At 34.8% G+C, this 25,903-nt stretch overlaps 1 protein-coding gene across 3 annotated transcripts in view; it reads right to left on the reverse strand.

Moving 5' to 3' along the window:
• Positions 1–25,903, reverse strand: part of LOC150083611 (uncharacterized) — a 344,088-nt gene that overhangs the window by 77,953 nt on the left and 240,232 nt on the right. Inside the window, exon 9 of one of the 3 annotated variants that reach the window (XR_016547211.1) lies at positions 5,050–5,106. The exons of the other annotated variants lie outside the window; for them this stretch is intronic. The gene's annotated coding sequence lies outside the window, so the exon portion shown is untranslated. The remainder of the gene's footprint in view (positions 1–5,049; positions 5,107–25,903) is intronic. 3 annotated transcript variants of the gene reach the window in all.

Genomic DNA, 25,903 nt, shown 5'->3' on the forward strand with positions numbered 1-25,903 from the left:
TTTTTTGTTTGTAAGCCTGAACTTTCTTTGAAATTGATTAAGCAATATCTTGCCATTATCTTATTTGATAGCACAACAAAACATAAATATGATTCCATTCCTATAGTTCACTTGCTAAATATCTGTCATATGAAAGATTTAATATGCTGCAGGACACTAATTTTATAGCCAATTTTTCTGTATATCTCAACCAAACAGCCTCATTTCAAAAGTTTTGTCAAATCATCCAAATGTTAAATACACCTGTACGGTGAAATTTTTTTTTTTTTTTTTTTTTTGCAATATAGTAATGCAAAATTAAAATGTTCCCTTGTAATCGACAACTGCAGATGTGAGGATAATGCAGTTTTATATTTGTATACCAAAATTTTACAATTTGCGTGTGTGTGTGTGTGTGTGTGTGTGTGTGTGTGTGTGTGTGTGTGTGTGTGTGTGCGCGCGCACGCGCGGCTTTGTCCACTTTCCTTAAACAGAAGAACAAGAAAATTACAGTCGAATCTCGTTAATATAAAGTTCAAGGGACCTAAATTTTCGCGTTTTGTAGTAACAAGTACCCCAAAAGTGTCAATTTTACTGTTTTTTGTATAGTTTTTTTTGGTACATACTGTAATCTAAGAATAATAATAAATGATGATAATATCAAAAGTAAATTAATTTAAATTAATAAAATAAAATAATAAAAATAAAATAAAAACAAAAGCCTTGTCTAACAATACAGTCATAGGAATAACATTTTTTAAAGATTTTATTTTATTTGTAAGATAAACTAAGAAAAAAAAAGCAATTAACGGAAATGAAAATATTGTATATATTTTGATATATACAATATTTTAGTATCACAGTAAAAAGAATTACGATCATAATGTAAAATGAAACATACAGACCATTAACTTTTTAATAAATTAATCTAATTTAAAGAAAGAATCCAATGTTATTTGCACAGCTTTTGTCCTATATGCATTTTTAACTATAGCATAGACATTATCAAATGCAATAGTTGTTTCTTTATCGTTACTGCAGGTCAACACATTCTCTATTATGTTCAATGTATTTTGAGCATCTTTTTTAGATGGTGTGTGCTTCTTCACTGTTGCTGGTAACAAAAACATCATTGTTTTGTTTGGAGCTCAGCAGCTCTTCTGGTGTTGCCGTTGCAGTGGTAGCAACTTCATCATCCACCTTCACAAACTCTTCAAATTTGCCAACAAAATCCATATGCTCCTTCAAATTCCTCAATGTTGCTATCACATTTGTGATAGCAACATTTGAGTTTCAAGACTTTCCTTGAAACTCAAATGTTTTGTTTGGCAGCAAATTATCAAATAAATCTGTCTCATCAAGATTAAAAATATCCTTAGCCTCATATTTTTCAAGAATGGACAGTACAGAACCCAATCAGTCTAGCTTTTTCTTTTTTGATTAATCTAGACCATGTTTTGGTCTAGATCTAGTTTTAATCTTGTTATTGCTGGACCATGTTTTGCGATGACTCTCTCCAAAGCCACTCTTTCTGAAGCAGTTGATTATTACACTTGATGCAATACTGTCCCAAGCAATAACAAGATTACAGATAGCATCCAAGACATTCCAATTTGGCTGCAAATTGTTCTCTCCTTTTATGTTGCAGATCAAGTACCTTATCAGGCGGGTTCTGTATGCTCTCTTGAGGTTATAAATAATGCCTTGATCCAGTGGTACTGATGGGGGGGGGCATAAAAACAACAGCCATATATATTTATCAACTTAAATGTCTCAGCAGAATTTGCTGTACAACGACCTAGAATCATCAAAATGTTCCTTTTTTTTCTTAACGCACTCTTCTGTCCACTTTTGATAACCAGACAAATTTTGACCATAAGCCAAGCACTTCTATTAGCCTCATAATCCCAGGGAAGTTGGTTAACTGCTTTAAAACATCTTGGCTTGGAAAACTTACCAATCACAAGTAGTGATTGTAATGGGAGTAGTTTTGTACTGCCATCTGAATTGCAGCATAACAGAACAGTGTCTTTGTTTGCTAAATTTTTCACCATGACAAGACTTTCCTTGAAACTCAAATGTTTTGTTTGGCAGCAAATTATCAAATAAATCTGTCTCGTCAAGATTAAAAATATCCTTAGCCTCATATTTTTCAAGAATGGACAGTACAGAACCCAATCAGTCTAGCTTTTTCTTTTTTGATTAATCTAGACCCACCGCAAACATTTTGCGAAACCAAGTTATTCCTTTCTTTAAATCTTTGGAGCCAGCCACTGCTGCATTTGAAGTTGCTAATTCCATGTTGCTGAGCTAGATAATTTGCCTTTTCTTGGCAAATCGGACCTGATATTGGCAAATTAGATGCACGTATTTGTTGGTACCACTCAAAAGTTTTGTTTCAAGCTCCCCGTGTTTTGCACTATGAATTTGTTTCCTGTTTTTCATCACTGCTCCAATGTCATGCCCTTCTTCAAGTCTTTTTCGTTTTTTTCAGTATTATAGATAAAGTAGGTAAAGGGATGTTGTATTCCTTTGCAATGTCCGTTTTGCTTCTTTCCATCCTATTAGCCTCTTCGTATAATTTTTAGTTTAATTTCCAGGCTTAATTCAGTCCGTTTACGTTTTTCGCCATAACACTAATAGATATGATTTAATATAAACAAATTTTAAATTAATTTAAAGATACAAGTTCCAAAAAAGACACCGGCACAGATAAAATGGCACAAAAAATAGATTTCTGTATACAGTAGCAAAAGACTTTGAACTGGGGTAACAATTGCAACTGACCTTATTCCCATGGAGAGCAGGCGAGGGAATGCACGTAAACAACTTTTTATTCTTTTGTTAATTTAACAACTCATCCTTCAGAAAGACGTTTTTCAGAGTGCACTTGACGTTGTAGCTACCATAAACTGCTTTTGTTTACACAAAACTAATTTCTAAGAAATCAGTGCCATCCTTCGGGAAGTAGGGAGCCAGGTGGCCAGAGGCAATAATCGGACAGCTCTGCCAAGATTTATATTAAACATACAAAATGACAATATTTATTTCTCATGGGGTGAAAAAGAAGTTTGTAATACATATTAACTGAATTTTGTAATAAACGAATATATTTACATAGAAAGGCCTATCCTTTTGCAGGGGAATGGTATGTGCTCCATATAAATGAGTTTGTATTAACGAGATTTTACTGTATTGTTCCTGCCTATTTCAGATCATAGGAGGGAGGGGGGGATCTAGTAAGTAATGCAGAGGGACAGACCTTGTATACGCTGTACTCTTTCAATGGCACACTGGTCAGTATCGTATAAGTATACAGGTAGTTCTCAACTTTGAGTCAATTCGTTCCTAGCATGCGCTTGTAAAGCGAAAACTCAAAGTGGGAATTTATTTCCCATAGATGTAATGTTAAAAACAGAAGTTATGTTCTCAACAATGAAATTTGACCACAGTAATGTTAAATAAAGGTCAACAAAACAATAGTTCATGTTTAAATAATGATTTACTTATCCAAAGAAATGAAACCATAACCTTTAAAATCAAGCAAATTATAATAATAAAGAAATCATTTATGTCATACAAATGTTAAAAAAATGTTTATTTTCCATCATCATCATCAACACTGATAATGAAGAATAACAAGGTCATGTTTGCTTATAATCTCATATTTTCTTTCAAATGTTATTCCTCTTTGCTGTTTCTTTTTATTAACATCACTTTATGTAGTATTGTTTGTTTGTTTGTTATTTGGTTTTTAGGAGCATTGGCAACTAAGGCCATATTGCTCCGGGGATATGCGGTGGTCATTCCCTGACCTTTCCGCATCCTCCGTATTTGGTGGCCACAGGCTTGAACCCCAGTCTGATCAGGAGGCGCCTACATAGTATTACTTCGTTTTGGCATACTGTACAGTATTAATAAGCAGGGTGAATTTGAAATCAGACAAGACAGCGAAAATGAATAAAAACACAACCACTTGTTGTAACCTCAGCATGCATGCTTTATGTCAGTGAGATGCTCTGATCTGCCTGAACAAACAAATGAATGCACAGTAGTACACATAGCTATACAATACTATAGTAGTACTGCAGTATTGTATAGCTGCATGTGTGGCTTGAAATGCCATATTTATGAATATTTAGCATTTATTTATTGCAATTAATGTTCATATTTTCAATTTTGTTGATACTTGGAAAAAAAAAAGTCATAAACCCAGGAACTCAAAGCGAAAACTCTTAATGCAAGAACTGCCTGTATAGTGTTGCGAATAGACACGTTGTTGCTTCTCTGCAGTTTTTTATGAACTCGTTTTCATAACACTTTGAATATAATTGTGTTTGTTGTGTTGTGTTGTGCTTGTCAATTTTTTTATGCTGCATCATACACTGAAAATGAAGTTTACTAGGTTTTTTTTTTTGTTTCTTTTTTTGTTTTTTTTTTAAATTTATTCAATTGGCACATTCATGGTTTTTCCCTAATCCCACATATTCTATGTGCTCTTAATCTCACCAACCGCAGTTTTGCCAAATGCAGTACTTTTCTGAAACGTATTTGCCTGTAGTTGGCAAGGAATTCCTGTAACATATTAATCAATTTTACAGTAATTGCAATGCAGTGCTTGTAATATGAACCATAATTGAAATAAGCATTATCTGAGAGTACAAGTTTTATGTGTTAAATAAACAAAAGTATCTGTTCCTCTATTTTAATTTTAATAATAACCACAAAGCAGGTAAATAAATGCAAAATCTTTGTGGATTTTACCTTATATGCTAAGGTAAAATAAAGAAAATAAAAAAAAAATTTACCTTACATGCTAAGGTAATGATAAAGATACATTTCCAAATTTGTGAGTTTATTTTAATGTCATATAGCAATCTGATTAGAAATGGGAAAAATAATTGTGCCTTAATTTTTCAAATAAAAAGATGTAAAAATGACTTTAAAGAAAGTAATCTTATTCATCCTTGAATTCCTTCTCAATTATGATAAAAATATTAATACCAGAAATTTAGACCATTTTCGTTTGTACTTTAAATAACTGCATATTACAAATAAGGAAACACTTACCCAATCCTGAAGCAACTGAAGCCAATGCTGAAGAGGTGGCCAGCTTGTGAGCTGTAGCTTTTATGACATACAGACAGTTTAGTAATATTCAATTTAAAAAGACAAAAAAAAGCTACAGTAGTTCTCTCCAGTTAGAAAAAAAACAATCTAAAATACAAAAAAAATCTTAAGGTAATTATTATTTGCTTCCCTTAATCATTCTGGCAAGCACATTGTTATAAATATAAAAATAAATGAATAAATAAAGTAGAATTTTAAATATAAAAACTGATACGACATCTAAATTCCATGACATTAAAAATATAACTATAAAAATGTATTCAAACAATTACCTACAATTTCTGAAAAATAATATTAAATTAAATTAATATAACATCAACAGAAACTGACCTTTAAAAAAAAAAAAAAAAAAGACAAGTTTAAGTTATAAATTTATCTGATATTGATTAGACAATGAGGTTATTTTTTATTTCAAGATGTTGAAAATTAGTGTTATATTATGGGTTTTTTTTTCAAAATTAAAATATAACACCTATTCACAGTATGTACATTACTACTAAAGAATTAAAGTCTCTTATTTTTTACAAAATTTATGTTTATTTATTTTTTGAAAGTTATTTTTTTACCCAAATGATAATGAAAACCTACATGAAAATATCTACCTGTAGTAGTTTTTCCCAAGTAACATTTATTTCAGTTCTTAAAAAAGTGGATAACAGATATATTGGCTTTACAATGAACTCATGATAATGTATGCCTATAAATGTAAAATTTGAATTTTACATTTATAGGTAAAATGTATTACAACAATTGTAAAATGTATTACGAGACAAGTTATTTACTTGCTAACATATTACAGAGGTTTATGCAATTAGACATGTTCTGGATTTTTTATAATTAACAATATATTTAAATGTTTACCATTAACATACATTTATTATGATTCTAAAAAATAAAATAACACACTGACATCCAAAATAAAATGACAATATTTTTCTGCAATAGTCCAATTTAAATCAAGTTGATATAACAAAGAAAATAAAAAAAATATGAATGAGAAGAATTAACATTTATTTTTGCTAAAATTATAGTTGCAATCAAACTAAACTAAACTAATCAAGTGACCCATTTATCTCAATAATTGTATATCCAATGCATAAAGAAACCCAATGAGAAAACACCCAGTGTTTGTAAATGCAAAATAAACCATTTGGCATCAGGAAGAGTTTTGCAAAGACGATTTTAGCGTGCTTGGTGCAAAGAGACATTTGAGACTTTATTGAGGAATTCATCACAAAAAAGTGATAAAGTGGCATGCCACACCTTTGAGACAACAGCTAGTATACAAGTTGCCAGCTAATAGCAAACAAGGTCATGAAGAAAAGTCTCAAGTTTTAAATGCCTAAACTCACCAATGCCAGCACAATGCCTGCAAAAAAAAAGATTGACAATTGTGTTGACATACATTAGTTTGTTTGGTGTTGTCATTAAAACACATATGATATGGAATTTATTATTCAGAGAAGGAAAAACCTCAACGTATTTGTTTCAACACATGTCTTGATTACTGTTTATCCAAGACCATTCAAAGACATCAATTAAAGTTTATAACTGCAACCAGTGTTCTCTTAGAGGTGTTCTCCACAGCAGTAGATTCCATCTTTCAATTATTCATTGTTGGCAGTAACCAACAATGCCCTTCTCGTTGTTTATCGCTGAACCTAATCTGTTCAGACTCCTTTACAAAGCTAAAAACTATCTTTCTAGACTTTTTCCGCAACCAAATCTCATTTTAAACTCTGCAGTGCAACAAAACTAACAGTTTGTTAAAATCTTTTCACGCAAAAATATGCTGCTCATCAATATACTACATATTGCACCCGGAATTTTCCCAATAGGGCACATTATAAAGCAGCAGAAAAGCTGCTATATCCTATGTGTTTAATGTCACCAATCACCAGTTCCCCTACATCAAAAAATATGAGCATTCAAAAACTGTTCTTTTCCTGTTGACCATGTACATTTCCAAAGTTCAGAATCTACAGCAATGCAACAAATAACCAACATTAAGTTCTTTGGAAATGCATATATTTCTGGTTACAATATAATGGCATTAGTACTAGAGGAATTCAAAAAATTCTTAGTGAAAATTTCAAATTCAAACTATCTTTCTAACAACTGCTTTCAAATTCATCTTTCTAACAACTGCTGCCTTTCATGCCAACTTCATCAGTACAAGAGAATGTATTTTCTTTCAAACCCCATTACTTCAGATGGAGTTTTATCATAATGTTTTTTAATTTCTCAGATTATGACAAAAATAAGTGCAATTCGTAAAGCCTATGGATGAAAAGACAGCATTACCGTGGAATCTGAACTTACTGCACTGTTGTATCTTATGTTTTTTGAAGAAAACAGAAATTATCAATATTAATGTTACATGATATAAAAGAAGCAGAGAAAACTTTCATCAAGCAGTACCAAATTCCATATTGCAAGAGTAGAACACTTTTAAGGAACAATTCCAAGGAATCATTTTTTGGCTCTCTTGTCAATTTGCTGGATCATTTTTATGACAGATTTAAACCAGTAAAAGCATAATTGCAACCAAAAATTCAAATAATTAAATAACTTAAAAATAACATTAAACACAAAATTCAGATAATTCTTGGTAATGTTTTAAAGAAACCTATTGAACAGTAGGAAGGACTACAACATTCTGTGAATGTGCTATACAAAATTATCCCGCAAGAAATTTTATTTGAGATTTTATTTATTTATATACATATATATATATATATATATATATATATATGTATATATATAATAAAAGAATAATATTAAGAAGCTAAGTAATCATAGAGTTTGGAGAGTGCAAAAATGAAGAGTGTTGATTATGGATCAGGGACTACATTAGCAAAACGAATCCAACAGCTATATATATATTATGAAGAAAGTGTAAAGGTTTTGTTTAATCATATTGAATCTACGGTATACACCAGAAGCAAATTCTATGAAATGGGTAAGGCGTGTAGTGATATATGGTAGGATAACCAGGTAAGAGACGAAAAAGGAACAGATAGTTGGTAAGAAATTAAAATAAATGAAAAGGCGACCAGAAAGGTTACATTGCAGTGTTTTTCACAATTAGTGTCTTCATCAGAGGCCATCCACCAAAATTATGAAAGACAGCAATACTCTTGCTTCCGTTTCCGACATGTTCTTAACACGTGTTAAGAAAGAAATTTGAAATTTTGCAGTAAGAATAAGGCCAAATAAAGTCTAATAAATGTAATACATACGGATCATGGATGACCTTACAGAAGCAAGTAAAAAGAATTGTAAAAACGAAGAAGTCTGAATAGGTACAAAGAAAGGAACTTACTATTACTATGTAAGGTTGCAACTGAACAAAAGAACGAGGTGGCGACGTGCCGGTATATTTATGTATGGGTACGCTAGCGGTACCTAGCGTTAGAATGGTGTGAGAGGGAAAAAAAAAAATAAATCATGGAATGGTGTCTGTAAGCTTGTTGAATGTATAAATTGAAATGAATGCTATTAAATACATGGTGCCAAACGGCCCAGGATAGTAGAGAGATATATAATAGCTTGCAAAGTAGCAGTGAAAAGCAGCTAAACTTTGTTAAGTTGAAAAATAGATTGGGTAAAGTTAGAAGGTAGTATCCCGCATATTGCGTTCAATAAACTAATAGCTCACAGGACATAAAAAAGTAGGAACAAGTTAGGCTCAGGTAGTTCGGGGTTGCAAACCCGTTCCTATACATAGGACCCTGAACGAAAGTCTGGAAGTGAGTACATCATGTATTTAAGGTCAGTTGTGTGATAGATGGATAATGAAATGAAAATTAAAATTTTAATTTAATTAAATTATATACATAGTTAATACACTGTGTTAGGCCAATTGGTGGGTACAAGTTTTCTAAGCTGTAAGACACCACAGAGGCCTAGTGTATTGTATATACACTATTTAAAAACTTGGTGTATATGAGTTTTTTGTCATCAATTATTGTTGATTATGTTATCTATATTGATGTCACAGTTTTTTTATGTTTGATTATGTTGAAGGCTTTACAAAAGTGGTAGTGAAGATATGCTGCAGGAAAATTTTTTGCCAGTTTATTGTATAGCATCTTGATGTTATTGATGATTATTTCCTTATTGCTGCAGATGGTTGCTATCCTCATGCTTTGTGCTAGTATAACATTGGCATGCACTCCTCTAGATATATTGGAATGCCATTGTGTGAGGTTGACTATATTAGGTGGTAGATGACGTTTATCAATCAGGGAAATACCACCACTTTGCTTATTGGAGGCTTGAAGTGGTGAAACCCATGTTTAGTCTCTAGAGCAAAGTTTCCGGCATTCCCCCTCCCCCCCATACTTCTCCTTCAACCCATGCACAGTACTAAGTACTATAGGTTTTGATATCTTTCGTGTTTGGGGTTTTCATAAAAAAAAAAAAAAAAAAATTAAAATTAAATGCATTCCATTTATTGTACAGGTTTATGGTAGCTTTGTTGTTTATTACTGTAATATCAAGATCCAGGAAATAGGCTGTAGCATCCGTGTTGTTTGTTTTTGCCAGTTTGAGTTCATTGGGGTATAAGTGTCCATATTCCTTGATGAAGTTTGGACAGTTAATAACTATGAAACTATGAGATCATCTATATATCTGTAGAAATTAAGCTCCTGTGGAAATGAGTTTTCGGACCAATATAGATATAGGTTTGCTATTATGCACGAAGCCGGACTTCCCATCAGTGTTCCATTAGTTTGTAGATATACTGTCTTGCCATCGTATACAAAGTTATTGGAGATACATAGGTTCACTAGGTTGTTCCAGTAGTTGGTATTGCAGGTTATATTTTCTCTATATTTTGTGTATATATCTTTGAGCATTGTTTTTAGCTTGGTTTGGTTAATACTTGTAAATAAACTGTGGAAGTCAAAAGTTTGTATACTGGAAATATTGTTATTCTGTAAGGATTTTAATACTGGTAGGTTGTTGCCTATAATTCTGCTATTTGATATAATGTTCAACAAGGGTTGTAGTAGACGTTCAAGGATTTTTCCCGGCTTGTGTGCATAACTATTCTTGCATGACGTTATAAATCTGAATCCTATGGATTTTTTATGGAATTTAGGAATGAAGTATATATAGGGCAGACTGTAATTGCTGATGTTTAGTTTTAATTTTTTGTTAAAAGCTAAGCTTCTTTGTAATGATATTACAGGTACTGGATATAGGTTTGTATCTGTTGCTGGAGTTAAGTTCCGTTCTCAAAGTGTGTGCATAAAATGCTTTGCAAATAAAAGCATAGTTATTTGTTGCTTTGTCTACTGGTGTAATGATGAAGTCTATGTATCTCTAGCAGTTTTTGTATTAGCTCAGCTAGGTTATAGTAGCTGAATTTGTACTGGCTATATCTATTTGAACTTGGGGATGTTAGTTTATGTTTTGTTGTTGTTATTTGGTTTTTAGGAGCATTAGCAACTAAGGCCATACTGTTCCGGGGATATACAGTGGTCATTCCCTGACCTTTCCGCATTTGGTGGTCACGGGCTCGAACTCCAGTCTAATCAAGAAGCGTGTGGCACGCACTGCTGCTCCTGCCCACCTGGCTACGGAGGCGCCAGTTTATGTTTAAATGTATTGCTGATCCACATTTGCTATGCCTCTATTGGTGTGTTATATTTATGTGCTAGACAAAAGCAGTAGTTTTATAGGTCTTGATATAGCTGTTTCTTGAAAGCAGTTAGATTCATTTTGTTACATGGCCTAAATTTAAATCCTTGTGCTAGTATGTATTTGAGTATTGGGTCTGCAATGATACTTAAATTTCCTGTGATGATGTGTCCATGGTAAGGATCAGTATATTGTTGCATATTACTTTGTTTGCAGATGCAGTTATTAATGTCTGGGTTATAGGATATTAAATTGGTTGCCATAGATTTTTAGCTGCAGGCTAGTATCCCAAATGGTTTCTTATATTTATATCTAACTTTTATGTTGATGTTATGGCTATTGTTAGGAAGCAAATCATTATGATGATTGGTATATTTATTAATGTTGATGTTATCCATTATTTTACTTTGGCAATTTAAGATTATGATAGATTCTTCTGTACCAATTTTATTATGTGGGCTTTTAAGGTTAAATTTACAGATATCGTCTATGTGAAAGAGTTGTTTGGAGTCGACGTTGAATGTGTGTATAAACCTGTGTAGTGCTCTCAGTACACTGTTTGGTGCAGAAAAGTAAGTCATGTATATATTGTACATTATGTTATTTTTGTCCCAGTCTTTAAGGGGTGCATCAGAATTGCCTAGATTTGGCTTATTTTTACTGTTAGTTTTCTTAGAGTTTTTAGAACGTTTATGAGGCTTGCTGTAGAATTTAATTATATTTAACTTGTCATATATACAGCAGTCTGTATATATGACAAACTACTCGAGCCCAACTACTTACCTCTATTTCATTCATCTTTCTGCTTTAGTTGTCCCTACTTTTTATGTCCTGTGATCCGTTAGTTTATCGAACGCAATATGTGGGATACTACCTTCTAACTTTACCCAATATATTTTTCAACTTAACAAAGTTTAGCTGCTTTTCACTTGCTACTTTGCAGGCTATTATACAGGGTGTCTCAAAAATATTGGCACAAACGTTTAGGGGAGGCAGGTAACATCTAAAGCAGGGGTGGGCAACAGCCGGCCCGCGATGATGTTGAATCCGGCCCCCTCGGTAAATGTATAAATATAGAAAATCCATACCTGACTACACTCTGGTGTAGTCAGGTATGGACTCGCCATAAACGTTCGGCTTAATTCGGTTCAATTGGGAATCGCGGCCAGTACAACAGTAACCAAGTGATTCTACGCAGCGTCAAAGAGTTATTTCCTAATTAACTATTTCCTAAATAGTTTCCTAATAGCCGGAAACGTCACCGTAAGTCGGTACATGGCGCTGTTCATCAGTTCGCAAGATGGAAAATTTCTGGTTTACTCATTCAAGCAGTAGTCGCTGCACGAAGAGCATGCATCGATATACGAACTGTGAGCTGGCAGACATGCACCTAGTGTTATGGATTAGCAGAGGGCAATGGAACAGCCGCTCAACGAATATATGGAGAATGCTTCCCAGACAGACATGTACCAAACCATCGCTTGTTTGTGCGTGTGCACCAAAGTTTTTGCGATCATGGGTCATTTAGAGGTAACAGGAGTAGTGTGGACAGATCATGTTCAACGCGAACTCCCGCCATGGAAGAAAGTGTGTTGAATGCCGTCCAGAATAATCCAACCACCAGCAACCGTGCCGTTGCCTCTGCCTTAGGAGTGTCTCATTGTAGTGTACAGTGTGTCTGGCACGACGATTCCTTACACCCCTTTCATCTCCAAAGGGTTCAGTTACTGCTCCCCCAAGATCATCCTGCACATGTGGCTTTCGTGCAGTGGTTTCTCCAAGAAAGTGTTCAAGACTTGAATTTTCCAGCCTATGTTTTGTTCACGGATGAGCCTTATTTCACTCAGGAAGCCTTATTCAATTAGCACAATGCTCATATGTGGGCTCACAACAACACACACACACACACAGTGTGCGCCCCCATGCAGCACAACATCGCTTCGCAATAAATGTGTGGGCAGGTATGGTCGGTGACTGCTTAGTCAGCTCATACCTGTTACCATCCCGCATGAACTGCACTAAATATCTGATCTTTCTTGAACAAGTTCTACAAGGGTTACTTGACGATGTTCCAGCAAATGTGAGACGCAACATTTGGTTTCAACATGACGAGGCGCCTGCCCATTATGGAAGGTGTGTTCGTGACCATTTGAACAGGCGTTTTGGGCGTCGATGGATTGGTCGTGGTGGACCCGTTTCCTGGCCTCCACACTCACCTGATTTATTGAGTCTTGATTTCTTTCTGTGGGGGGCCCTCAAATCTATCGGGTATGAATCATCTGTGGAGATGGGAATGGATCTCGGGGCGAGACTCGTCTTCACTGCTGCTACTGTCAAAGAAACTCCAGGTGTGTTCGACCGTGTCCGCCAAACCATGCTGCGTCGGTGTCACGCATGCATCGCGTCTCATGGTGGAACCTTCGAGCATCTGTTGTAATATCATGAAATGCATCTATCTCGTACTCCATATAAAGTTAATATTATATCAAATAAATGTTTGCCACTAATTACTGTCTTGTGTCATTTCTGCTTCTTGTGCCTCTGCTACTATTTCCCATGACATTTCCAGTTATGGGTTCCTAGGCAATTCACATTCCTTTAGATCAGGGGTGGGCAACAGCCGGCCCGCGGGCCACATCCGGCCCGCGACGATGTTGAATCCGGCCCCCTCGGTAAATGCATAAATATAGAAAATCCATACCTGACTACACTCACTGTAAACGTTCGGCTTAATTCGGTTCAATCGGGAATCGCGGCCAGTACAACAGTAACCAAGTGATTCTACGCAGCGTCAAAGAGTTATTTCCTAATTATTATTGTAGCATCGATCGAACGAAGTTCCTTTGGGTTTGACTTCTTATTGAAAAAAATAATATCGGTGCGAGATATTTTATGTTTTATGCCTTTTCTAATTATTACAATTTTTAATTTAATATAATTTATAGCCCATAAAATGAGCCAATTAAAAAAAAAAAAGAAAAATTGATGCCAAATGCCGCATTTTCAATGATAATTGGACATTCAGATATTTTTTTTAAAAATACATTAATAATTTGGTAATTCAAGTAATATAACATTTTTTAGGTTCTGATTTTTTTTTTATTAAATCGTTCAATCTATTCCGGCCCGCATCATTATGCGAAAATTTCATTCGGCCCGCTGACGAAAAAAAGTTGCCCACCCCTGCTTTAGATGTTACCTACCTCCCCTAAACGTTTGTACCAATATTTCTGAGACACCCTGTATATCCTGGGCAGTTTCGGCACCATGTATTTCATAGCGTTCATTTCAATTTATACATCCAACAAGCTTACAGACACCATACCATGAATTCTCCACCACCACCACCACCACCATTTTCTAGCGCTAGGTACCGCTAGCGTGCCCATACCTAAACATACCGGCATGCTGCCACTTCGTTCTTTTGTTCAGTTGCAACCTTACATAGTAATAATAAGTTCCTTTCTTTGTACCTATTCAGACTTCATTTCTTCATTTTTACAATTCTTTTTACTTGCTTCTTTAAGGTCATCCATGATCTGTACGTATTACATTTATTAGACTTTATTTGGCCTTATTCTTACTGCAAAATTTCAAATTTCTTTCCTAACACGTGTATATTGCACACGGCTCCGTAGCATACAGAACATGTCAAAAAAGGAATCAAGAGCATTGCCGTCTTTCATAATTTCGGTGGATGGCCTCTGACGAAGACACTGAAATTGTGAAAATACTGCAATGTAACCTTTCTGGTCACCTTTTCATTTCTTATTTTAATTTTTTACCAACTATCTGTTCCTTTTTCGTCTCTTATCTGGTTATCCTACCATATATCACTACATGACCTTTCCATTTCATAGAATTCACTTCTGGTATATACTGTAGATTCAATATGATTAAACAAAACCTTCTTTACACTTTCTTCGTAATATATATATATATATATATATATATATATACACACACACTTATACATATATTTGAATAACGTTTAAAATAGTTAGGAAACTGAATCTTTTGTGATAAAATAAAATAAAAAGGTATAGCAAACATCAGAAGCAGCAAAAACCATATTCCTCTACATGATGCTTGAAATATAACCATACAAATAAATTAGAATGAGAATTAAAAATAAAAAATAAAATAATGCCAGCAGTATGGCAAGATAAGAGCAAAAATAGTCGAAATTAAACTTAAGAATCAAACCAAACAGGGAGGGAAGAGAGGGGTAACAAGAGTAAAAATATTGCAGCAGAAAATCTCTAAGATAATTTAGAACATTTAATTATATGAATAATAAATAAGTCATTAAATTTTGAAAGCCAATTAAAATAGAAATTTAATGGCGCCCTTCTCTGATGGACACCAGGTCCAAATTTATGTGAAATATCACCAACAGAGATCTAGACCACTACAGTAAAATAAAACAAAAATAGACTTGAGTGCTCGTATCTGTTCTATTTTTAATTTTCGCTGCATCAGGACCACCGCTATTCAAGTCCTCTGCATTGGCGGTTCGATCTGGAGACTGGGTGGCGGATTGATCTTTCGATTGACTTGCTGTTGTTGTTATTTGATTTTTAGGAGCATTAACAACTAAGGCTATATTGCTCCGGGAATATGTGGTGGTCATTCCCTGACCTTTCCGCATCCTCTGTATTTGGTGGTGATGGGCTCGAACCCCGGTCTAATCAAGAAGCGTGTGATACGCACTGCTGCTCCTTCCCACCTGGCTACGGAGGTGCCAATCGACTTGCCTTTGCGGCGATTTGTCTAGCGATTCCCTGACGATTATTGGCCTTGTGGTCTTCTGTTGAGATGGGGTGTAACGGTCAGTCTATTTTTGGTTTATTTTTGTTTTATTTTACTGTAGTGGCCAGGGCTCCCACTCCTGGGTTTTTCCACCCAGATCTGGGTTTTTTGATTGTCATCTGGGTTGATAGGTTTTTTTCACAAAAATATCTCATTATCTGGGTTTTTTTCGGTAATTTTTAATTTTAAGTCAAAATTTATTTTTATTTCTTGTAAATACAATAAAATTTAATACATTTAATAACAGTTTACAATTTTCTTAATTTTATATTCTAACAATACTGATCATAATTTGTAATATCTCAAGTGCTTGTACAAAATACTACAAATGTAAAAGGATTTCAAAGTTTTCGCAGGGTTCTACACTATGAAATTACGCTTACATGTTCATACATGTAAGCATACATGATCGTGTTACTAACATGTATGCACAGCCTATTGAGCAGGCGGAAGGCGGTCTTTACTGCACAGTCTTTCGTGATCGTTTGTGGTATTATTGCATTATTTGGTGTGATTTTTACATTTATGCGTGTACTACATACAGTGATATAATAAATTTAAATTGTAGTGACTATTTCTATTTTATGTTAATGGATTAGTGATTTATTTTTTATTTTATAGAACATTTTAAATAAGATAATTGCTAATTAGCCATACCCACAAATTGCCCACAATGTCTGAAACTTGTTCCCCACAGAGAAAGATGAGTAAACGGTGGTATACTCAAAATTTTAGAAATGAATGGTTAGAAGATCCGGAATTAAAGATTGGTTGAAAGAAGACAGTAATGAAAAAGGTGCGTCTTACTGTATTTGTTGTGAAATGAAATTAAAGAATGCCAATAAATCGATGTTACTAGTGCATAAAAATACAGTTAAAAAAAAAAAAAAGTGCAGATATTGCTAAGACAAGTTCAACGTTAGACACGTTCTTCACAAAACGTAAACCTACGGAGAATGAAGAAGTAGCAAAGGCAGAGTTAACAATTGCTGCACTCATTTCAGAGCATAATATTCCATTTGCGCAATGTGATCACCTTATAGAAGCATGTAAGAAAGCATTTCATGATAGCAATATTTCAAAACAAGTTCAGAGGAAGGCGACTAAAGTCTCTTATCTTATACAAGATGGCATAGCCTATCATGAAAATATATACATTTCTAACATATGCAGAAACAACAAGTTTTCAATGATAATAGATGAAAGTACAGATTTATCTTTATCGCAAGTTCTAGCTGTTGTTTGTTAGATATTTTGATATTCAAAAACTTGATGTTGTAGATGTGTTACTTGACACTGTGTCGAAAATGGTACTTCAGAAGGGCTTTATCAAGCTGTAAAAGATCTTTTCATAGAAAAAAACATTCAAATAAGTAATCTCGTTGGCTCTGGAAGTGATAATTGTGCCACTATGATGGGTACTAAGAGTGGGTTCCAGTCATTGCTAAAAAAGTATGTACCATCAGTATTTATAATGGCATGTGTTTGCCATTCTTTTGCATTATGTGCTAGTCATTCAGTCAAGGTACTGCCATCATATCTAGAAATATTTATAAAAGATATCTCTTGTTATTTTTCCCGTAGTAGTAAAAGATTAAACGAGTTCAAAATGATTCAAGATGTTGTAGATACTGCTAAGCATAAAATCCCCAAATTAGCACAAACACGTTGGTTATACCATGGCAATGTAATAAAAATTATTATTGAGCAGTGGGATGCGTTAGTTCTTTATTTTCAGTCTCAATCAAAAATTGACAAAATCGATGGTGCAGGAAATATTTACAATACTATGATCACCAAAGGAACTAAGCATATGTTGTTGTTTTTAGGATATGTACTGGAGAAAATAAACTGCCTGAATATTGAATTTCAATCTGAGCATTTCAGATTGCACTTACTTCATTCAATGGTTTCAATTGAGTATAAAAATATTCTTAGTTTTTTCATAAAAGAAGAAGTCATTACTTCATGCAAGCTGGTTGAAATTGATCCAAGCAATACAATAAATAATAAGCCTCTGAATAAAATATATTTGGGAGGCTGTTGTATGGCCTTATTAAATTCAACACCACTTGGTGACAGTGAAAGCAGGTTTAAAAATGATTGCTTAAAATTTCTTGTTGAACTTTGTATGGAAATCAGAAAAAGATTTCCTCTAAATGATGATGGAATTATCGCCAGTCTCAATGTTCTTGACCCAGCAGTGATACATGATCGTGCCAATTCGCCATCCTCCATTTTCCATTTAGCAATGCAGTTCCCTCACCTTGTTTCTGAAGACAAACTAGATCTTCTAGATGATGAATGGAGATCATTTCGTTTAAATCAAGATTTAGATTTCTCTTACAAAACCATCCCTGAGTTATGGTATCTGATACGTAATGTAAAAGACGGCTTTAATAATTCTAAATATGAGATTTTATCTTACTTTATGACCAGTCTGGCTATTTTACCTCACTCTTCGGCAAGAGTAGAATCTTCTCCCAAGTAAACCATATAAAAACAAAAGCCACAAACTCCCTTAAACCAGAAACTGTGAAAAATCGACTAATGGCAAAACAGGTGATAAATAGATGTAATCAAAATTGCTATACATGGAAACCTAAATCAGAATTGGTAAAAGAAGTCATACAAGGAACTTGTCATAAAAGATACGAAGAATGTTTGAAAAAAATGAAAGAACTTCAAAAAATAAATGTGGAGGGAACTGAATGGGATGAAAATTCTGATTACAATTAAATAAAAGATATTTTTGCATGGTAAGTTTTATCTTATTTGTGTTGCTATACTATATGATGAAAACTAGGTTTTTTTTTGGGTTTATTTAAGTTGCAATCTAAGTTTTTTTAAAATTTGTGAGTGGGAGCCCTGGTAGTGGCCTAGATCTCTGTTGGTGATATTTCTCATAAATTTGGACCTGGTGCCTGTGGGGGGCGTTAAATTTCTATTTTAATTGGCTTTCAAGATTTATTGAATTATTTATTATTCTTATAATTAGATGTTCTAAATTATCTTAGAGATTTTCTGCTGCAATATTTTTACTCTTGTTACCCCCCTCTTCCCTCCCTGTTTGGTTTGATTCTTAAGTTTAATTTAGACTATTTTTGCTCTTGTCTTGCCATACTGCTGGCATTTTATTTTTTATTCTCATTCTAATTTATTTGTATGGTTATACATATATATATATATAAGCTCAATATTAAGAAGCCACCATTTCCTGAATTCCCATATGTAACTTTGTTTTTCTTTTTTTTTTTAATGAAAATCACATTTTAATTTAAAATGTGATTTTCATTTAAAGAAATTTAAGTAGGATAAGTAGGAGCAGTAGACTCTTTTGAAGAATATAAGGCAGGGAATTTCAGAAAGATTGAAATTAACTCGGCTATTTTTGCTCCACTGTAGTATTACCTGAAGATCAGCATTTAACGAACAGGTGGTGGTGGATATTCAAGAAGATGAAGCTGTTTTTATAGGGCAAAGTTTCTCAAACAAGAAGGCAGAAAGGTGTGCTACCATCAGAAAAAGTAAAGATAGAATTTCCAATCAAAAAAGTCATCAACAGTGGCGGCTCGTGACTGATGTATGGGGGGTGCTGCTTCTTAAAGTTATATTAAATTGCCTTGGTTATAAGACATGTAGATATAGATGGTAATAATAATAATAAAGTTAAAAATACTATAAAACATTAACTGGACACTTACCATTAACAGACTTGGGGATTCTTGAAATTTTATTTAAAAATAAAATCTATTCTTCAGTTTTTATTTGTTGGAAATAGATTAATAACTGTTTCATTCAAGTTTGGTGCACTGTTCAAATTGGCACTGCTTGCTCCGCAGATCATTTGACTCGTTTCATCACCTCTAAAAAATGTGTAGGCATTGACTCAACCATTGTGGCCAAAATGTGGAGCTGTGTAATGTACAGTTCCACCTACAGTTAAACTTCAATGTTGAAAATGATTTTGTGTTTTTATTCGTTTATTACTGAAATGATTATTGGAAATAGAGGAATTGTATACTATATACAAGACCTGTTAATGTAAACATTCATTGCATTGCATTGTTCTTCACAAAATTTCATATAACTCCGTTGATAGTATATTTAGATTTAAAAAGCTGGGGGTGCTGCAGTTCCACAGTGCCTATCAACAAGCTGCCCCTGGTCATTAATATATAAGAGGAAAAGAGGGAAGAGAACTGAACCTTGGGAAACACCAGCACCAGTGGAGAAGGCAGAACTCTACCATCATCCACAGAAAGCAATGAGAGAAAACTGGATGCCCAACTACAAAAAAAATTAGCAGTCCAAAACATGGAAGCTTGTTTAGAAGACCTTTAAGCCAAACACAATCAAAAGCCATAGATTTGTGAAGGGCAATTGCTTGAATCTCAAGTTTTCCACCGAATCTGTCCATAGATTGGTAATATAAGCCAATATATGTCAGTGAATTTACATTGACAAAATCTATACTAGCGATCAGTTGATAGTTTAGTATTTGGAAGTTAATAGATTTCTCCATTACGTAGGAAAGAGTAGAGTCAGCAAAATGGGATGATAATTGGAGGGAAAGGATTTGTCACCTTTTTTAGGATCTGGCTGGATAAGAATATCCATGTAGAAAGAAAAACACCAATGGAATATGAAAATGCAAAAATGTGAGAACAGGAGCAAGTTCAACAGCACAGGTTTTGAAACAAGGATGAATTTTCGGCTGCTGAAAAGGGATAAGTAGTTTTGATATTTTTAGTGTATTCTTCATTACTTAAAATAGTACATTGTGTTCTACAAAGATATTAAATAGGCTTAGTAGCATTCGTTAGCTTATTTTTAAAATTTAGCTAGTGATTTTTGTATGTTATGACTCACTTGTACCGTTGGCGCAAATATTGTTAAACTTGCTGGAATTGTTGAAGTCAATATGAAATAGCGTAACGTATATCTCGAACTGAGAGCATAAGGTATAATAATAATCAAGTTAAAAATACTATAAAACATTAACTGGACACTTACCATTAACAGACTTCGGGATTCTACCATCTAAAACTAGATAGCATAATACGTAGCACTGTATTAGGAATCTGTTAGCTTAGTATAGTATCATTAATAATTAATCAATAAAATTTATTAATCTTATTAAATTTCATTGTTAATTAAATTGAACTTAAACAGAAATCATGACCCAGACTACAGCTGCGAAGCAACGTGCACAGATTAGCAATAGTACTTTGGCTCAGGAAAGAAAGGAATGGGCAATTCTCCAACGCATCAGTCTCAAAAAATGTGCAAAATGTGAAATGTGAGAGTCAAGAAATGAGGTGCCAACTCAGCATTCTGATGGGCATCTATGAGAGCTTGAGGTTTAGAGTAGATGCCCTCGAAGAAATTATTATGAGGGACCTATCAAGCTCTCAGCTGCCCAGCTCAAAAGCAGAGCTCACTCCTGTGCATCAGGCAACACAGCAGCAATCTCCAAGGCAGAATGCGCTGGTCCCATAGGAACTAGTTATTGTTGGTGACTCTACTGTCAGGGAGAAGGGGAATATATTACGCAAAAAGGATGGTGGAACACGACCAGGGTATGACTGACAGGGTCAAAAATTGATGACATTGTAGAGCAGATATTTTTTAAGGGCACAAAAGGTGATAATGATGTATACGTTAGCACAAATGACATTAGGAGTACAAGATATACTTAACAAGTACAAGTCAGATTTACTTAACAAATACAGGTCAATACTGAAAAAAAGTCACGAGTTAGAGTTGAATGTGAAAGTGTCTGCAGTTCTGCCCAGACACGATAGGAAGGAGTATATGATGAGAGCCTTGTCGATCAATTCAGTCCTGGAGAGATTGTGCAAGGCTCAAGGGGGTAGAAGTCTTTTCAGCCTGGACTGTGCTTGTTGACAGGAGAAATTCGTCTACAGGGATGGGGGGTACATCTAAATAGAAAGGGTGCAAGAATATTTGCTGATTCTAATGAGGCAGGGTTAGGTGAGTCAGAAAACTACTAGCTTGGGGGGGGGGGATACACAGACTAAAAGATTAACAGTGGCCACAGGAAGAGGCAAAAGTAATTCTTGCACTGCTTCTATTAGAATGAGCAGCAGCATGGAAAGCAAGGCAATGGAGATTTCTAGGACTGCTGGGAGTCATGGTGGAACAAGTAATGCATGGGCTGTGTTAGGGTAACCAAGAGTAGGAACAGGTGCATTTATACTTGCATGTACATCAGTGCTAAAAGTATAGTTAATAAATTTGATGAGTTTGAAGTGCTAGTCAAGACATCACAGGTGGATATTGTTGGGATATCAGAGATGTGATGTCACACAGATATAAGCAGTGTAGAATTGGAATTTGGGGAGTACAATGTGTACAGAAAGGATAGACAGGACAGAAAGGGAGGAGGGGTTACGCTGTTAGTTAAGAAACACAAAATCTAAGGAAATGCATCGACATTGGTGGACAATGCAATGTTCAATGTGTTTGGTGTAACATAAGCACTAGGAATTGGAAAATGAGTGTAGGTGTGTATTATAGGCTTAACAAATCTGATGATTATAATGAGCAATTGTACAGAAATATAGAGTGGGCCAATAAATCAGAATGCCTTATAATGAGGGATTTTAATTTTCTGGATACTGACTGGAACTTGTAGGTTGGTCACTCGCATACTAGCAAGACTTTTGTGGATTTATTGGGTGACTGTTTTCTTCAGCAACATGTTGGAGAGGCAACCAGAGGGAGTAATATCCTTGATCTGATTATCAGCAGTGGTTATTCATGCATTAAGAATTTGCAGATAAAGGAATCACTAGCTGATAGTGATCACAGTGTACTGATGTGGGATTTACTTAAAGATGTAACTACCATCAAGGGTAAAGGGAAGGGTTTTTGCTTTCCTAAAGGTGACTACAGTGGTCTCAGACAGTTTGTAAATTCTATACAGTGGGATCAACTGATTATGTTACCAATGGTGAATTCTAAATCCTTCAGGGAATTAATCTTGGAGGCTATTAGGCTTTTCATACCAACTAAGAAATACTGTTCAAGTTTTAGCTCTAAATGGATGTCAGATGAATTAATAAGGTTTGTGGCATAGGAGAAAAATGCATGGGATGCACAAATTATCAGGTTACACAAAAGCCTATGGAAGATATAAGCTAGTCTCTGATCAAGACACAAAGGAGGTTAGGTAGGCTAAGGCAGATTATGAGAAATCTTTGACAAAGGATGCAAAGAAAAACAGCAAAGAGTTCTTTACTATAGAAGGAAAGGGATGAATTAGATTGGTCCACTTAACATAGCTAGTTCAACTTTTGATGATCATGCTCAGGTAGCTGATAAACTGAATGAGTATTTTGCATCTACATTCGCATATGAGGAGTTATTCAATAGGGGAATGCCAGACGTTTATCAAACTCTAACAGGTAGCTAAGTGATTTTGTAATAACTGAGAGCAAAGTGGAGGAGAAATTGTTGAAGTTAAACATAAGGAAGGCACCTGAGGTGGATGGGATTTATCCAGTTATGTTAAAGGAGGCAGCAAAGGAAGTAAGCAAACCCTTAGCCATAATTATGAGAGCTTCCTTGGACTCAGGGGATGTTCTCATGGACCTGAGGTGTGCAAATGTATCCCCAATTCACGCAAGGGTGACAAGTAACTATAGACCTGTTAGTTACTTGTTAGTCTTATGTTCTGGGGGGGGGGATGGAGTCATTGGTTAAAAAAGCATTGCAGGATCATCTAGACAAGACTGCAGTAATAGTTAAGATACAGCATGGGTTTGTTAAAGGGTGTCTTGTCTGATCAATTTGATTGGATACTATGATGTGGTCACAAAAGAACTGGATGCAAAAAATAATTTTGATATCACATACTTAGATTTCAGGATAGCTTTTGATTCAGTTGCACATGGAACACTACTGTACAAATTGGAGCAGTATGGCATTAAGGGCAAGTTGCTACAATGGATAAAGGGATAGTTGAGTGGGAGATGACAGAGAGTGGCAATCAATGGACACTGGTCTTTGGGGACTAATGTTATCAGTGAAGTTCCCCAGGATTCAGTGCTGGACCCATTGCTGTTTTGTGTACTAATCAATGATATTGATGAAGGTATATCAGCTTTATGTCAAAGTTTGCAGATGATACAAAGGTTGGCAAGATTGTTAACAGCAGTAAAGGCAGTATGTTACTGCAACTGGATGTAGATAAGTTGGGCAAATGGGTTGAGAAGTGGGAAGTAAATTTTAACATTGACAAATGCTAAGTACTGCATATGGATAGTGGTAACCAAAGAGAAACGTACCAACTCTGTGGTACTAAACTCAGGGAAGTAGAGAGTGAAAAAGATCTGGGGGTAACTGTGCAGTCAGATATGAAGTTTGTTCAGCAGTGCAGGTCAATGATATATAATAATTTTGCTAGCAGGGACAAGTTGATTATCCTGTTGTAAAAGGCAATGGTTAAGGCACACCTTGAGTACTGTATACAGGTCTGGAAGTCTCATTTTAGGAAGGATGTAGAGTAGCTAGAAGGAGTACAAAGAAGGGCAAGAAGATTGGTGAGGGGAACAAAGGGGTGCTCTTACTAAGAAAGGCTTAAGTTCTGCAAATTGCAGCACCTGGAGACTAGGCACATGCGAGGTGATGATCTGATTGAAGTGTATAAGGCATCGAATAAGTTGAGCAAGCTCAATTTTGATGCAATTCTTCCTCTTGCTCAGATTAACAACTGAGGGGGGGCATAGATTCAAATCGAGGAAAGACAATTGTAGAATAGATGTGCAGAAATTTGCCAGTGGGTAGTTGATTGTAGAAGTTGATAGCTTAAATAAATTTAAGGCTGAGCTGGACAGGCATTTGGAATGAATGGATAGATGAAATGGGAGGGGGGTTTTTTGGCTGATGCTGTATAAGCTTGCTTTCTTGCATTGTATGCCTCAACTAATACTAATGCTAAACTGGAGAAATGGCATTAGGACTTGGAGCTTTCTTGACATCAAGATTATTCAAAATTCTCCTGGCAGCCTTTTTTACAAAAGACCACAGGCGACACTGAGTGGAGTGTATCAGAAATGGTAATAAGACTGTCAATACAAGCGTTAGAAGAAAAACAGGATGAGTAAGAGGTTTTATCTTTAGCTGAGGAGGCAACAGAACTATCAAGTTTTAATAGAGAATAGAGCACAGATGGACAAAAGTTGCAGTCAACAGCTTTTTCAAGAGACCAGAATGTGCAACCACCATTTGCACAGGTAGCAAGTTTTCTACTCTTAACTTGTTAAAAATTTAGTTTGGATTGATTAATTTGCTTTCCAATTGTTGTAAGCATTAGTATACACTAAAAATGAACCTGGAGATTTGGATGCAAACCAATTGCCATACGCTAAATTCTTAACTTAAACAGCCAGCCTTAGCATATTTATTGGAAAACCAAAGTTCATATAAAGGACAGGATTTTAAGATGGAGTGTGTAATAAAGGATTTCAACAAGAATAATTTCACTGACATGATTTGAGCAAGCATTGTTATCAGAAGAATAAAACAGTAATCCAACTATGGAAAAGAACAAATTCTCAACAAATAATCCCATTTTGCATTCTTGTAATGCCAAACAGCAAGATGCTGAGAATGGCTACACCGGAGAACAGACGATCTCCATTTGAGGTGCCTATTTAGGACCACTCAGCTTGACTGTATACTTTGAGGCAAAGGATAATTTGGATACTAGAATTCTGTCAGAAAAAGTATGTGGAGGTCTGCTAGATTGTAGGTGGTGATGGACATTAATGTGATTGGAATTCATACCACAAATTTGTGAAATGAAAGAGAATGTTATTTTATTAAAGTGATATTTCAAAATCTCAGATTTTATTGCCACATTCCTAAATGAAATATGCTAATAAACAGAACATGGAAGTAAGGAAATAAAAGTTATAGGAGTTAATATATGCTAATCTGTGAATAATGTAGCAAATTTGGGTAGCTATCCCAGCAATGTATACGTAAGAAACTTTGAATTAAACACAATGATGGTTATATCCTGCTGGCAGTTAGGTAAAACTGTATACAAGGTATTGCTAACGTATCATATTTTCAGCATATCCAAATAGAGACTTCCTGAATTTCCAATTGAGAAACTGTAACAAAAAAAAAAAAAGAACACCTTGTAAAGTACTGTGAATTACTCCAGAAAAAACAAAGCTGTTTTCCAAGTGAAGTCAAGGAGAAATAAATACAAGCACTCCCCAGCTTACATAATACTCGACTTATGGAAATTCAACTTTACATAAGTTTTTGCCAGCCAGGGCAAACTTAAAAA

This window comes from Mastigoproctus giganteus, chromosome 7 (assembly GCF_048544385.1).
Source record: "Mastigoproctus giganteus isolate SK-2022 chromosome 7, ASM4854438v1, whole genome shotgun sequence".
Lineage (NCBI taxonomy): Eukaryota > Metazoa > Arthropoda > Arachnida > Uropygi > Thelyphonidae > Mastigoproctus > Mastigoproctus giganteus.